The sequence below is a fragment of the Semicossyphus pulcher genome, unplaced genomic scaffold (genome assembly GCF_022749685.1).
Source record: "Semicossyphus pulcher isolate SPU_LCO1_2020_fin unplaced genomic scaffold, fSemPul1.0.p SCAF_27, whole genome shotgun sequence".
In the NCBI taxonomy this organism is placed as follows: Eukaryota; Metazoa; Chordata; class Actinopteri; order Labriformes; family Labridae; genus Semicossyphus; species Semicossyphus pulcher.
Genome location: NW_027211701.1, coordinates 7026107 through 7042234, shown reverse-complemented (window position 1 = coordinate 7042234; position 16128 = coordinate 7026107). Strand labels below are relative to the sequence as shown.

General features: G+C 39.7%; 1 pseudogene; it reads right to left on the bottom strand.

Moving 5' to 3' along the window:
- Positions 1–2045: 2045 nt before the first annotated feature.
- LOC138604813 (uncharacterized) lies at positions 2046–2941 on the bottom strand (annotated as a pseudogene).
- Between the last annotated feature and the right edge of the window lie 13187 nt (positions 2942–16128).

Below are 16128 nucleotides of genomic sequence, written 5' to 3'. Positions count from 1 at the left end.
ATGCTGTGTCTCATTCTGACTTATTTACGCACACGTATATATCAGCCTACACATTTGGAAGTCTGCCAGACTTTCACAACAATGCTGGAATGGCCGATGATGATTCAAGGTGACATAACAAATGTACAAACGTTCTCTATCTGCAACTGAAAAAAAAATACATAATTCATTGTCTTCCAATAACACTTGAAATATGCGAATGACCCCCTGCTTCACACGCACACTCCGCACTGTGCTGACCATCCACTTGTTTGTGTGATTGTGGAGATACTTGTCACTGGCATGTGCTGAAAAGTGGCACCCTGCCTTGGCATGAGCTCATACATGGCACTTGGCAGGTGGCATCAAATAAGCACTGTGCAAATTCTCCTGGTATCTGTAGGTCACAGATCTGAGAGAGACACCTAGTAATAGTCGGTTACCACGAGACACACTGAAAGGGACAGTAATTGTTCAACCTGCAACATAGGCTGGTTGACTTTAATATGATGAAGGGTGATATGGTTGCGAAAGACTCATTGAGCTGATGCCTGATCTGTGTTATTACTCAGTATGAACCCACACAGAAACTGTGATACTCAAAGTGAAGATAGAGAACCATGGCTGTGTGTTTGTGAGTTTTGTATACAGGTGTGCCTTTAAGGAGTAATATTGGATAGACTTTTAGCTTGATGGACTTTATTTTTTTAGTTTGTCTTGCTCAAGGACACAGGTCATTTTTTGTTTTGAGCAAGCCTAGTTAATCGTCACACTGCTTATTGTGTAATCCACACACTAAACATCACAGAGACAATGTCATACATACAAAATAAGTTACTTACAGTTAATGTTAAAAACAGTATTTACATGAGAAAGCATTTTATTTATGGCTATTTAAAAACGGTTTTATTTTCATCGGGACACGTACGCCCAACTAAATGGTGATAGTCTGATTTTATCTGTTTGTACTCAAAGATGTAAAGAGCCACAGTAAACAGCAAGTAGTTCTTACTACGGCTTAAGTCAGCTGCTATATTGCATTGAAGACAATAATATCATAAAACATTATAATATAATACTTGTACTTTTATGGAATGAATGCTGCACTGCTTGAGATTATAGGTTTGTTTTTTTTCTGCATTGTTTTCCATTTAAACTTGTATGGTATCAGTATTATCATAATTTGTGACAATATAAAAGTCATTTATCGATCAATCAATCAAATTTTATTTGTATAGCGCCAAATCATAACCAGGGTTAACTCGAGACACTTTACAGAAAGAGCAAGTCTAGACCGACTCTTTGTTATGTTATTTAAAGAGAGGCCCAACATGAATCCACCATGAGTAACACTTAGCAATTCGGCACATTGGCAAGGAAAAACTTCCTTTTAACAGGCAGAAACCTCGAGCAGAACCAGACTCATGTTGAACAGCCATCTGCCTCGACTGGATGGGCCGAAAATGGGATAGAAGGAGATGCAGGATAGAGACAGGCAAAGAGAGCAACAACAACATATGTTCTTGTTACCACAACAACATATGTCCTTGTTACATGAACAACAACAGACACATACTTATGGTTACAATGCCAATAAAAGTGGTAGACTAGGGTGAAGATTGGCTAAATAAATAAATAAATAAATAAATTAGCGAGAGAAGCAGAGTAATGATAAAGGCTGAGGTAATCGTAATTGTAACAGTTGAAGTCAACAGGTCTACTATTAGCATTAGCAGCAACAATAATGATACTATGGGGAAGGCTGATGTTAGAAGTTGTTGCAGTCGAGCAGGTCCACAGCAGCAGGTGGTCTGCAGCAACGATCCTCAGGAACCTTCAAGACAAGGGAGCACAAGAACTCCCGGGAAGATATGTGGTTAGGAATGTTAATGGGACCAGAAGATACAGAGTTAATGAGCTGCATTAATATGACAGAGAGAGAGAGAGAGAGAGAGAGAGAGAGAGAGTCAGAGAGAGAGAGAGAGAGAAGCTTGGTGTGTCAGATCCCCCCGGCAGTCTAAACCTATAGCAGCATAACTATGGGCTAGTCCAGGCCTGAGCCAGCCCTAACTATAAGCTTTGTCAACGAGGAAAGTTTTAAGTCTACTCTTAAAAGAAGAGAGGGTGTCTGCCTCCCGGACCTTGACTGGTAGATTGTTCCAGAGGAGGGGGGCCTGGTAATTGAAGGCTCTACCTCCAACACTACTCTTAGAGACTTTAGGTACCACAAGCAGGCCTGCATCCTGGGAGCGCAATGTTCTAGAGGGGTAATATGGTACTATGAGCTCTTTAAGATATGATGGTGCCTGACCATTAAGAGCTTTGTAAGTAAGAAGAAGGATTTTAAATTCTATTCTAGATTTTACAGGAAGCCAGTGCAGAGAGGCTAATAGAGGAGAGATGTGATCTCTCTTCCTAGTTCTTGTCAGCACACGTGCTGCAGCATTTTGTACCAGCTGCAGAGTTTTTAGTGACTTATTAGGGCAGCCTGATAGTAACGAGTTACAATAATCCAACCTGGAAGTAACGAATGCATGGACTAGTTTTTCTGCATCGTTTTGAGACAAGATGTGTCTGATTTTTGCTATGTTGCGAAGATGAAAGAAGGCTGTCCTTGATATTTGTTTTATGTGGGAGATGAAGGACATATCCTGATCAAATAGAACTCCCAGATTCCTAACAGTAGTGCTGGATGCCAGGCTGATGCCATCTAGGGCAGCTATATCATTAGAGAAAGAGTCTCTAAGGTGTTTGGGCCGAGCACAATAACTTCAGTTTTGTCTGAATTAAGTAGCAGAAAGTTTCTAGTCATCCAGATCTTTATGTCCTTAAGGCATGCTTCTAGTTTAGATAGCTGATTGGTTTCGTCTGGCTTTATAGATAAGTATAATTGAGTATCATCTGCATAACAATGAAAATTAATGGAGTGTTTCCTCATGATATTACCCAGAGGAAGCATATATAAGGTAAAAAAAATCGGTCCGAGCACAGAACCTTGTGGAACTCCATGACTAACATTAACAAACTGAGATCGATATGATTTAATCGTACTTAATGTTCTCTGTGATGGATTACATGACTCAAGGAAGTTTCCAGTGTTTTTTTTTAAGTAATTAAGGGGGAAACATCATAAGAGGGGCAATGTTTGTAAAATAAAGGAACATAATGTTTATTGTTGCTAATGGAGTAAAATATATACTATTATTGATATCACCTTTTAGATTGTGTCAAGTTAAGTGGGTTAAACCTTAGACTATAGCCTGATCCTAACATTCTTTCACGTACTCTGTTTTTTACTGTATCGTACTAATTCTCCCAATCATTACCCATCCTGCCACGTTTTTCTGCTTTGTCCTGCCTGCCTGACCCTCTGCCTGACCCTCTGCCTGACCCGCTGTTTGATGATTCTCTGTCTCGCCCCTTATTGGATTTGTTTGCCCGATCTGTGTACCTGGTTTTGACCCGTGCCTGTCTTTTTGATCAAAGTAAACCTGGACTTTTATCTTGCCTGCCTGTCTGTAAGATGTGCTTTTGGCTTCAAACTTGTCTTTATTCCGAGCTGATACCTACATTATCCACATTGCAACTCCATAGTATTCTCTTCTGGTTTATGTCCATCTCTCAGTTTGTAACAGAAGCTTTTTCTTTACCTCAAGAAAGTTCCCCAAGAGCAAGAGATGAAAACGATTGTTTTTACAGTTGGAGTAAACTGATAAAACTGTAAACGACAGAGTTCGCAGAGTGGTTCCCTGTTTTTTGGTTTTTGACACTGTAAAGCAAATAAATACTCAGTTAAGATCACATGACACAATTTGCTTATCCTTGTGACTTCACTGGACTGCATTTCATTCTAATAGTTTTAAGGGGCCAGAAGATGTGACATTTCCATTGTGTAGAAAATCATCTTTCAACCTCCAGTTATCCTGACCCGCAGGAGGAGCCGTAGCTTTAAAACATAAACTAAACACTAAAAACCGAGTAAGGAGGTTTTCATGTGATTTTAACACACACACACACGCACACACACACATACCTACACACAACAACAAAAACAACTAAATCTTCAAAGTGGTTAAGACACTGTGCTGTTGATGCCGTGGGGTAGAGGAGCAAGTGAGTGCGGAGTAGATGTGTGTGTTCTTGAGTATGTGTGTGTGTGTTTGCGTGTGTGTGAGAGAGAGAGAGAGAGAATCCTCGTTCGGGCCCAGGTGCTCCAAGCGGGACCTATCTGCCTCAGTGCACAAAGCCTGCTCGTCAATAATTCAATGCGCAACATGACACACAGATTTAACTTTTCCATTGAAAATGAGCACAGTTATGATAGTTCCCTTTACCTATCTCTTTGTAGCCGCCCACCTTCTGCCGCTCCTAGCAGCCCTTTCCCTGCTCTGCTCAATAATAGATAAAAAGACGACTGTGATTAGGTTAGCTCTGTGGCCTGAGCTGCTTTATCTGTGCAGTGTATTTGTAACATTTAACAAGCAGATTTTCTTCGCCTTATCCTGTGAAGTAAAAGATGGTATGCACTGATTCTTCAATTTGAATTAAAGAAATCTGTCTTGACTCTAATCTTACAGACTGCGTAAGTAACACTGGAATGTGATTAAAATATGCAAAGCTTGTGAGAGTTGTGGAATCCATTTTCACGCTCTGTGTGCAAATTTCTCGTGTGTTTTGTGTGTGTGTGTGTGTCAGTATGCACATTGGAGTTGGTGTTTTGATTCTGCTTCATGCTTTTATCTGTGTGTGTGTTGGTATGTTTGTGTGTCTGTAGTGCGTGATGGTCCCCTGATTGAACAGCTGTCACTGCTGGCTGAGTGTGTGTTCCAACCAGATGGGGAACACAGGGGTCAATGGCACTGACACATTGCCACCAGATGAGCTCGTTGTAAGATCCATTGCACATAAACAGACACTTAGACACACACACGCACACACACACATACCAGTGACACCCCCCAGTGGTATGTAAACAGATGGAGCTGAAGCGCAGATAACAACATTCAGAAAGTGTAAGTAAGCTGTTGCAGTGTCAGGAAAATGCCCTTTTGTTCTGCGACATATCAGTGAAAGAAAAAAGGAATAATGAAACATCGAACCCAAAGTAATATTAAACTTATAATGGCAATCACAGACCATTAAATTTATTCTTGAATGGAATATTTAATCTGTAATCATATCTGTGGAAATGAAGGATGACTGCTTTTATAGAGCTAATAGAGTTTTCAGCTACATTTTAAATAAAATTAATTCCATGAGTTAACTTTAACCTTTCACATCCATTTGAATGTGTATTATGGACCAACATAAATTGCTGTGGACAACATACAGTGGAATTAAATATGCATGCCATTACTGGCATTCTTATAGTTGAAAATGAGTAATAGCTACAACCTCTGTGCTCTGTATTGGATCTGCTAAAGTGCATTGCCCCTAACAAATAACAATCTAATTTTTATTCAATACAATTTGAATAAAGTACACCTCTTTAAAAAAAACCCACTGAATTGCTGCATTAGACTGGATGTATATGTATTTTATATGGGTTACTTACAGCATGTAAAACGCAGAGCCAATGAACTTGAACCAAATTGCCTTCACATTTTCCCAGATATTGACGCTGCTCTTCATTTAAGAAGAGACAGATGTGTTTGAATAACCCTGTGTACGTGCGCGTTAGAGGGTGCTGTGTTTGTGTGTGCGAGAGTGTTCTGTCAGATGGCGCTTAGCAGTCTGTTACCTCAATATGTTTTCTGTCTGTCTTGCCACATTCTGCTGACAAGTTCAAAACTCGTGCACATTTATGTTTGTGGATGAATGCATGCATGTGAGTTACCATTTGTGAGGATGAGCATTTGCATGCAAGAACATTGTTGTTGAATGTTTTCTGTTTGTGTATGCTTTCTGGGTGGATTTTTGTTGCTTTTAAAGATTTTGGTCACATCTTTGCAAAGCATGTGTATTAGTGTGTGTTCTGTTTGTACATGTGCATTCTCCATCCTATGGTGGAGCAAACATGGAGAGGGTTGTGGGCTCCTGCTGTGTCAGTCTGCAGAAGCTAAGTGCTTAAATCAACACGTCCATGGTCCTGAATTTTAAATCAACACATAAAAGATGTAGTTTGACTGTCCATGATGCTGGATTATAAATTAGCACATTAAGTGCAACTATCCACTGATTTCAATTAAAATGTAACTCATTAGACACATTATAGTTAAAATTCAAGACATGAAACTGTCCATGAATCTTTGACATTAACACATTAGATACATTATGTGAAAACTGTCCATGAGCCTTAATTTAAAATCAACACATTAAACTTTGTAGTAGATCAGCCAATGCTTCTAAATGAGAAATCTCCTCATTAAGATGAAGAGACGATACAATAAAATTGTCTTAAGTTTAAAATGTAAATTCATCATGTAAAAACATTGAAGTGGATCTGTCCATGGTTCTGAATAAAAAAATAAACACAATAACAGTAAAACTGTACATGGTCTTTACAATGGAATTAGAGTCAAATTGAAGCTGCCTATTTGTAATTTAAATTCAAAATCATTACATTTGACATTTTGTAGCTGATCTGCCCATAGTCCTTATTTGAAATGAACTTGATGATTATAATGCTGCTTTATTTGAATTACAAGCTAAACCTATCCACAGGTCCTTTCTTATCCTCATCTCACTAGTGATACATATGGATTAATCACCACCATAAGGGGAATATGAATGATGTGTCATAAGAATGATCGATGATCTGAACAAACATCAGGTACAACTACTTTTAATTCATCCCGGTTCCTTACTCTTCATCTCTTCAGTAAGTACCCTTGCTGCAAATCAGTGGAGAAAACAGGCATTGCCAACAACACCCTATCTTTTAAGTAATCTTGCATGCTTACCCAAAAAGACTCCCAGACCTTACACTGCCCCACGAGTGCAGGTAATCCATAGTCAAAGGCATTACCGTTTACTGCAGAGGAATAGTAATGACATTGTTAAGATTTAACTTGTGCCATTATTTCCCTTGAGGTTACGCAAAGCAACCCAGTTACATTCACATCACACCTTTTAGCTGGAAGCCCATGAATGCATAATGTGAGATTGAAAGACACTGATTTGAAAAACAGTGAGGATGTGCATTTTTGGAAACCATGTTGTAAAATGTGTTCAAAAGAAAATATGATTTATTAGCAGATTAGATTGCTCATTAATGTTTGCAGTGACTGTGCTTTGTAAGACAAGTCAATTCAGTGAGCCTTCATATGATTTCACAGTAGCATTGCACCATGCTGAGATAATCTTACAAGAACATGAAGCTGTGTTTGTCTCTCCGATGAAGTCTCTATCCCAGTGTCTCCAGAAAACGACAGATGAAATCTACTCTATGCATATCATGCCAATGTTTTCATGGTGCTGTTGGGAGACAGCTGAGAAGAGAGGCCTCTGAGGGACCACAGCAGTCAGTGCACGTTCAAATCCCTCTTCATTGACTGAATAAAATCCAGCTCTGGCCTCCAGTCACACAGCACACACGCACACACACAGAGACTCTCATACACACACATACTATTTTCCCAGCTGCTCTCTTGCACTCTGTGATTTTCTGCTACTGTCACTATGGCCAGCTTGGTACTGGCAGGAAATGAGTCTCTTCTGGAGTGAAACACACACACACATAGCCATGCACCCTCATACACACTTCCGCACATGTGCGCACACGCTAGCCTGTAGACATAATGAAGGGTTCAGGCTTGCTTTTGCCAGAGCCTTGGCCCAAAGTTGCCCCTTCGGCATGGCATGAATAATGAATAAACGCTCACTGGGTGCCATCAAATAATAACAGAGTACTCAGAAGTACCCAAGCAGACAAGTGCCCACCCACCTACGCACACACCCACACATAAGAGCCCCCAGCCGTGAACTCCCGCCATGTGGGGCGGGGGGACCATGGGTGCAAAATGCCAGAGTTGAATAATTCTGCCTCTGTAGGATTATTTAATCGCAAAGTAGGTGGGTTGGGCGATGCGGGAAACCATACGAAGGTCTGTCAACTAAACAACTCTTTCCAAATGGGAAATCTGTTGCAGACTGGTGAACCAATACAGATGGACTGGGCAAACAACTTCATGTAAACTTTCTTGAGGGATTTTTTTTTTTTTTTATCATATTAAAAAAAACATTGTTATATATTTTTTCTTGCTGGTACTTTGCTATGTTTGTGTGCCCTGTGAGTACTGTATGTTCGTTCCCACTAGTGCCATCAGGTACACTGCTCCTGGCTGATGAGCAAATATCATGCATACCCTGTGTATTATGCATGATGGTATTTCCCCAGCCTGTGCATGTTGCTCATGGAAGGCAGTAGTCAATGGTTTGACAGCCATAGGCAGACAAGAGTCTCTTGCTTGCCCCCTGATTTCTTGATGCTGAGGAGGTGTTGAGTTAATATTTCATTATAGACAGCCATGTTCGTTCATGTGTCATGATGTCATGTTGAGAACTGGAGCTTGAGAAAGCTCATTTTTAAGCCTTCATTATTTATAGCTATTTTTTTTTCTTTTCTTCCCTTGCTTTTTTAATTAATTGTTTCATTGTCAGAATACAAAAAAGGTATTTGGTACTCAGAGCAAAGGTGAGGTCTTGACAATGCACTAACTATATTTTTGGAGTGTGGGAATGTTTTTGCTCTCTGGTCTGATAAGTAATCTAAATTAATTATTAGATTCTAAATTGTGTTCTTGTGTCTTGGTTATCATTTTAAGTCAGACTAAAAATGGTAAATGGACTGTACTTATATAGCACTCCTGTAGTCTTTGCAACCACTCAAATCTGCTTTTACACTACATCTCGTCACATTCACCCATTCACACACACATTCATACACTGATGGCAGTGGCTGCTACGTAAAGTGCCCAACTGTCAATCAGTTATTACATTCAGCAATCTGGGGTTCAGTGTCTTGCCCAAGGACACTTCGACATGTAGTCTGAGGGAGCTGGGGATTGAACCGCCGACCTTCCGACTGAAAGACGACCGACTCTACCACTGAGCCACAGCCGCCCCCAGACTATCAAACTGAGATAAAAAAAAATTGTTAGAGTTGAAGTTGTTGAGTTGATGAGTTGAGTTGTAGTTAAAAAATGACAAGTATCAATCAATCAAATGTTATTTGTATAGCTCCAAATTATAACAAAAGTTATCTCGAGACACTTTACAGAAAGAGCAGGGGTCCGTTTCACAAAGCAGGTTCAACAAACTCTGAGTCTAACCCTGAACTCTGAGTCGATCTACTCTGAGATAGGAAACTCTGAGTTTTCGGTTCTAGAACAGCGGATCAGAGTTAGTTCAATCAACTCTGAGTAGGTTCAACCAGAGTTAAGTGCGTGCACGCTGACTGTAAAAAGCCAGCATTAATGGAGCCCCGATACAACAATTCACCATGGCAATGGTACACAAAAAGAGGTCCTCCTACATCACACCAGTGAAGCTCGAAAGCCTCATGCGGACGTTCAGCGAAGACGAGCATGTTTTTAGAAAAATAAAGTAACACGGCTGCAGCTGCAAAAGAGAGAGAAGCGGCGTGGGAAGAAACTTCTGCTCGAGTAAATTTTCAAGTTTGAACCGGTCTTCCTATTTAATACTTAATCACGACCGGAAGCTAAAATTTATATTAATTTAGGAGCAATCCAGCGGGAGAAAAAAACGCACATGGAAGCTGTTAAAAATAAAATACCAGAACGTCATTCAAAGGTGCGGCTCAGGCAGAACAGGCTCATGGCTGAACCTCACTTTAATCATATTTTAAATATTAAACTAATGAAATATCATTCAGTGGCTGTTTTAATGTGCATTAGCTTTATCCCTAACATGATGCTGACTTCACATACATTATAATTTATGTTGATTTAACTGAATTGTGTTAGTTTAAAAAATAATCCAATAACGTACAGCGTCTTATTTGAGTGGTCTCTGCAGTGGTGGTGGAAAAATCCAAAAATGATGACCTTGACACAGATTTGTCTTTTGATTTTTTTTATCATAATTATAAAAGACTTTTGCAAAGCGGTCAGAGCAGCACAGAGACGCAACGTTTTTTTTTAAATTTCTAACCGCTCAAACACATGTGAGACGGGCTGAATGAATGAGGAAGTCGAATGAGGGTTTTTTGTATTCTAGAGGGAGGAGACAGAGCGAAACTCGGAGTTTCCTGAAGATAACCTGCTCCCGACCAGGTTAGGTTCATAGAGTCTGTTACTACGGTAACTGAGCGATAAGTTACCTCTCTCTGTGAAACAGGCTAGAGTTACCCCTCTTTCTCTGGTTTGTGACCCCTTTCACCCCTTTGTGAAACAGAAAACTCAGAGTTTCCCTCATTTCAGGGTGAACCGACTCAGAGTTTTCAACAAACCTGCTTTGTGAAAGGGACCCCAGGTCTAGACCGTACTCTTTGTTATGTTATTTAAAGAGAGGCCCAACATGAATCACCATGAGTAGCAACATTCGGCACATTGGCAAGGAAAAACTTGAGCTCCAGCAGAACCAGACTCATGTTGAACAGCCATCTGCCTCGCCTGGATGGGCCGAAAAGTGGGATAGAAGGAGATGCAGGATAGAGACAGGCAAAGAGAGCAACAACAACATATGTTCTTGTTACAACAACAACAACAACAACAACAACAACAACAACAACAGATAATACATACTTATGGTTACAATGCAAATGATAGTGGTACACTAATGTAAAGATTAGCAAATAATACATTAGCAAGAGAAGCAGAGTAATGATAAAGGCTGTAGTAATAGTAATTGTAACAGTTGGAGTTAACAGGTCTACCATTATCATTAGCAGCAACAATAATGATACTATGGGGAAGACTGATGTTAGTAGTTGTTGCAATCGAGCAGGTCCACAGCAGCAGGTGGACTGCAGCAATGGTCCCCAGGAACCTACAAGACAAGGGAGCATGAGAACTCCCGGGCAAATATATGGTTAGTAACATTATCAAGTATGACATGAATCCATAAATATAAACAGAAATATAGTGTAATTCATTAACTAAAATACTGAAATGCACATAATGAGACCAGCCACCAATAATGACTCAAACTGTAAACATACAGTATAACATACATGTTTGGCAATATGTACACAATTAATTTTAGGGTCATGTTGGCAACCTTAAGTTTTACCTATTGAACAGCATTGTAGGATTTATCATGTGGATAACCTTGAGTATCATATTTGTGTTGCAGCTTCACAAAAACTGTTTAAAGAGAGGGGTTAATAAAGCTGTACAGAGGGGGTGGGAAGATGGAATAAACAAATGAACAAGAAGAGGAAGGAAAAGTACAAATGAGCAAACAAGCTGGTCATCTGGGTTATCGGTCAGAGGGGGTTATGTACGGATGGATGGGCAGATGAAGTGATGGAAAGCAGCCTGCTACCAGAAGCCAGAGAAACAGCCGCGGAGCCAGGGGTGGGAGAGAGCCAAGCCCAGGAGCTGCAGCCCAGCCCCGGGTCAGTCTGCTCCAAACTCCCCCACTGATCTCCACCCAATTAGCATGGAGTTCCATCTGGTGCCTGGAGTGACACGCAAACACACACACACACACACACACTGACATCAACACAAAAACACAAATCCTCTCTCTCACACAGCCATGCAGACATACTCACAAACACACACACACACACACACACACACACACACACACACATGCACACCACTTCCATTACCCATAACAATTGCTCAGTGACAAGATAAGTGATAGCCTCGTCCAGCCTCCTGCCAATTATAGCTTAATGTGAAAGAGACTGATTCACTATCGCCCTCACACTGTTTGGAGGGTGCAGCCATGTGTGTGTGTCTGTGTGTGACTTGTAGAGCGCTTTCTCTATTTGCAATGGTGCTCTGTTGCAAACATCTGTGGCCAGACCCAGACAGAAGGCTGCTCCTTTCGATGTTGGCTGCAGGCTAGCTGTCCCTCTCTTCCTTTGTCTCTCTCTCTCTAAGCCCCCCAATCTCTCCTGCAATCAATATTTTACAATATACCCCTTACTGAGAGACAAAGATGGAGTGTTAGGAGAGGGGGAAAAAAAAGGAAGTCAAGAAAGTTTGAGGGAGGAGAGAACAACACTTATATTTGTTACTGCTTCCTTTACCTGCCAACAGTAATTTATGATGTTGAACTTTGACATCGACACAGAGCTGCAGAAAATCGGACAAAAAATCTAAATTAGAGCTTCTACCATGACATCCTGAGTTTGCTTTTAAAAGGCCTGACAAATTGGCCGAAAACAAGACTTCCTCCCAGAGCAGATTTCTAAAGTCTTTAATTGAGCTGAATCAATACACACTGTGTGACTAACGTGGTCCAAACACTTACACCAATACAGCCCTCTTTTCAATTCCCAACCCCAAGCAAATATGGTACCATATGTTTTTTGTTATTTATATATTTACTCCCAAGGAATCCAGTCATACTCTTGCTGTGCTTTACATAATTTTCTGGCTTCATATTAATTTTAATATATTATGAATTAATGATTGGGGCTTGTATATGGCTCATTAGTGCCTTTCACGAGTTTGTTGCTGCCCATGACTGACCGGGACGTGGTCAACCTGCTGCTTACCATTAGCTACTAAGCAGCAGCTCGTTTCACCGTGTAGCATTTAGAAATGTGGACTAAAGACAGGAAATACAAACATAAATAAATAATTATTGGACATCCAGACACAGTGCAAGACATCCGTATTTGAGGCCCCATGTCAATGACATCTTATCAGCAGACCATTTGTTGATTCTAACCTGCCTCAGAAAATCTATACAGCTCTTTGTCTTTTTTCATAAGGGAAAAGTTAATCATTTTACATTTATTTACTCTCTTATTGAGAGTTAGATGAGAAGATTGTTACCCATCTATTATCCGTCCTGTGTGTGTGTGTGTGTGTGTGTGTGTGTGTGTGTGTGTGTGTGTGTGTGTGTTTGTGGTCCAAAGGTAATACAATTTGCCCACCAGCACTGCTCAAACTCATCATAACAATCTATCTAATTACTTTCATCAGTATAAAAAGCTGAAGAGTAAAAATGAAAAATTGCTGTTGCATGGTGTTATGTCAGGACTCAAAGAGGTCATTGGAAACATATTCCCTTGAAGGGTCACCCACATAACAAAGTATGTATATTTTGTCATTAACCTCTGAACATTTGTAGGTATGCAGAAAGATTTGATTTGATTTGGGGATTTGAGATATCCATCTCTGAGTTCTCTGATTCCCTCCCATTTCAATAGAGGGGAGTGGAATGTTGTGCTTATTATTATATAGAAATAAATGCAAAAGAAAACAACACATGGCCATCTAAAAGTAGTGTCCAAAGTTCTCTGGATTGTCTGCAGACTCCACTGTGAGCAGGTTTTATTGTACTTTGTCCCAACGATGTAGTCCCTATACAAATTGTTGAAGGTGTGTAACAGGAACACTGGGACGCTAAGTCTAAAGGGGTGCTACATAGAAATTTCACAATGTCCTTTTGAGAGCATCACAAACACAAATCCAGTCACTTTCACTTTGTGTGATGTCTTACAACCTCAGGCAGTAAAACTATCTGCTTTGATAGAAAATGTGTTTTTTTCACACCCACAGCAGCCATCCCAGGTCATTAGTCTGTCAGTAAGTGCACTTCACTATCGTTTGTAGAAAATGCTGTAATATTAGAACATGTCTGAGTAACATAATGACAAGGTGCAGAAGTCAGTTAATAGAATAATCTCCATATTTTACTCAAAAATAAAATACCTAGCACTTTAAATTCGGAAAAAACACTTTCACAAATATTCTTTCAGATTTATTACTGACATTAGCTTTTACGCACCTAATCTATTGCTTTTGCAAAGAAATACTTGTAGACATCAATATCTTTCTTTTATGAGTTTGGCAGAAGCTCAGAGCTGTAACTCAGCTAACAGGAATGTAAACACGGAGGAGAATTACTGGCTTTCAACCAGAGAATGCTTTATGTCAGTACAAAAACCACTCCAGGTTTTCTCATCATTTTTTTGTGTTCTGTCTCTCATCTTGCCTTATGTTCTTGACTGTGAAGTGCTTTGCCACAGGAAACATTTTCCTGCTGTATACTTTCAGACAATATTTTTAACACAATGGTGGATGTAGAAATCACATTTCTGTGTGTATTCTGGGGCCCTTTTTGACATCATCAGACATACAAGCATAGGCTTACTTAATACAAATTGTCTTGAAAATGAATTTTTAAATCTTAATTAACTATTTTAAAACGTCATAACTCTTCTCTGTCATAAAGCACATATGCAGCGCTCTCACACAAATAACCCGTGGGGTTAGAAGTTAATGTCCCACCTTGTTTTATGAAGGTCAACTGCTGACATTTTTAATTCAGGTTAGTAAAGCTGAGCTCATGACAGAATCATGACATGTTGAGGCAACAGGGGGGTTGGAGCTAAATGTTAATAATTCATGCATGTTGAGGATTAACTAAGAATGTCTTCTCTCAGAGGTATTGAGGCAATAGGAAGGAAGGATGGATGGATGGATAGATAATGAAGGAATGACAACAGGGATGAAAGTCAGAAAGTGTGTGTAATTGTTGTCTGCCGCGCTATTCCAGCTTCTCTTTGAAAAAAAAGCAGGCTTGTCTGTGGAAAATTGCCATTTTGTTTCCATTTCCAACCGTTTTCCACTGGGAAAATGTGTCATTGTGTTTAGTTCAATGCTATGAATGTTTCAGTGAAAACTGTGCAAGGGATTTTAAAAAGCAAGTTCAGTGCCCAAAAGCGGTAATGTGGTAAGGCCTCTTTCTCTGGAGCCTCATATGTGCCTCTGCTGGCTTCACATCAAATCCTGCTACAGCTGTATTTCCTCTGCCTCGCTCCAGCTTCTCAAATACTTGGAAAAATACAACAACACAATCATCTGCACTAATTCTTTTTGAGTTCATATAAATCTGTAATACCATATGCACTGCTTGAGCCTCTTTCTCAAACTGCAGCTCTTCCTAGTTTGTTGCCTTCCCACTCATGACTGCTGAACACTACTTTGCTAAAAACACACTACCAGTGGTTGCAAAAGCAACTCGACCCGAAATCTGTTTGAAATCTCACTCTCACACTGCATAACTTGCTGCATCAGTGTGTGATGCCTGCTTAGTTTTTGCTTCTTCAGAGCTCCCCGGGCAAATTAATATACAGTCTGTGGGATGGTATGAGACCTCTACTCTAGAAACTCAAATTTATTCAACTCTCATGGCGGTACAAGGCAACATATACAGTATATCGCCCCATTTGGAGGCTTCCTGAATGTCGAGCTCTGTTTAAAAACGTTTTAATCTTTATTGTTAACGAGTTCCTCTGTAATGAAGTGAAATTTGTAATATTGCTGGAATTATAGAAACTTTGTTATAATTTTGCCAAAAACTGTAGCATGAGACCTGGCAAAACCTACTTAAAAATCAGGGTTGGAAGGGGATCGATGTGAGTGCAGTACTTCTGTGTATGTTTGTGTACACTTTAAAAAATGACTTTTGAGGGTAGTAAATAAAATCCATGCAAACTGTGTACATTACACTAAAAGTATATAAATCAGTGAATTCAAGTGAATTAATTGAAATGAGCAAAGCTTAGATTACCTAATTTTCAACAGTGACAATTGCAACCTAAAATAACATAACAAAACCACCCAAAGATATCGGACCTGTACTGCAAAGTGTGACGTGTCAATGTTTGTTCTTTTCTGCAGGCCAGGGTCGGATCAATCGTTGGGAGTATCGCCAGTGTCTGTGTGCATCAGGGTTGCGGTTAAGATCCCTGTTTAACATTTTGTTGTGTATCATAGAATGAATAAAAGTGTATATATATATATACATATATATATAAATAAAACATATATATAAATAAAAAAATAAAGGTGTATATATATATACATTCATACACATATATATATACACACATATATACGTATATATATGTATACATTAGTTAGATTAGGGCCTTTCTGTGTGGAGTTAGCATGTTAGCCCTGTGCATGTGTGGGTTCCCTCCAAGTACTCCGACTTCCTCCCACAGTTCAAAGACATGCTCGTTAGGTTCATTCGTGACTCTAAAATTGCCCG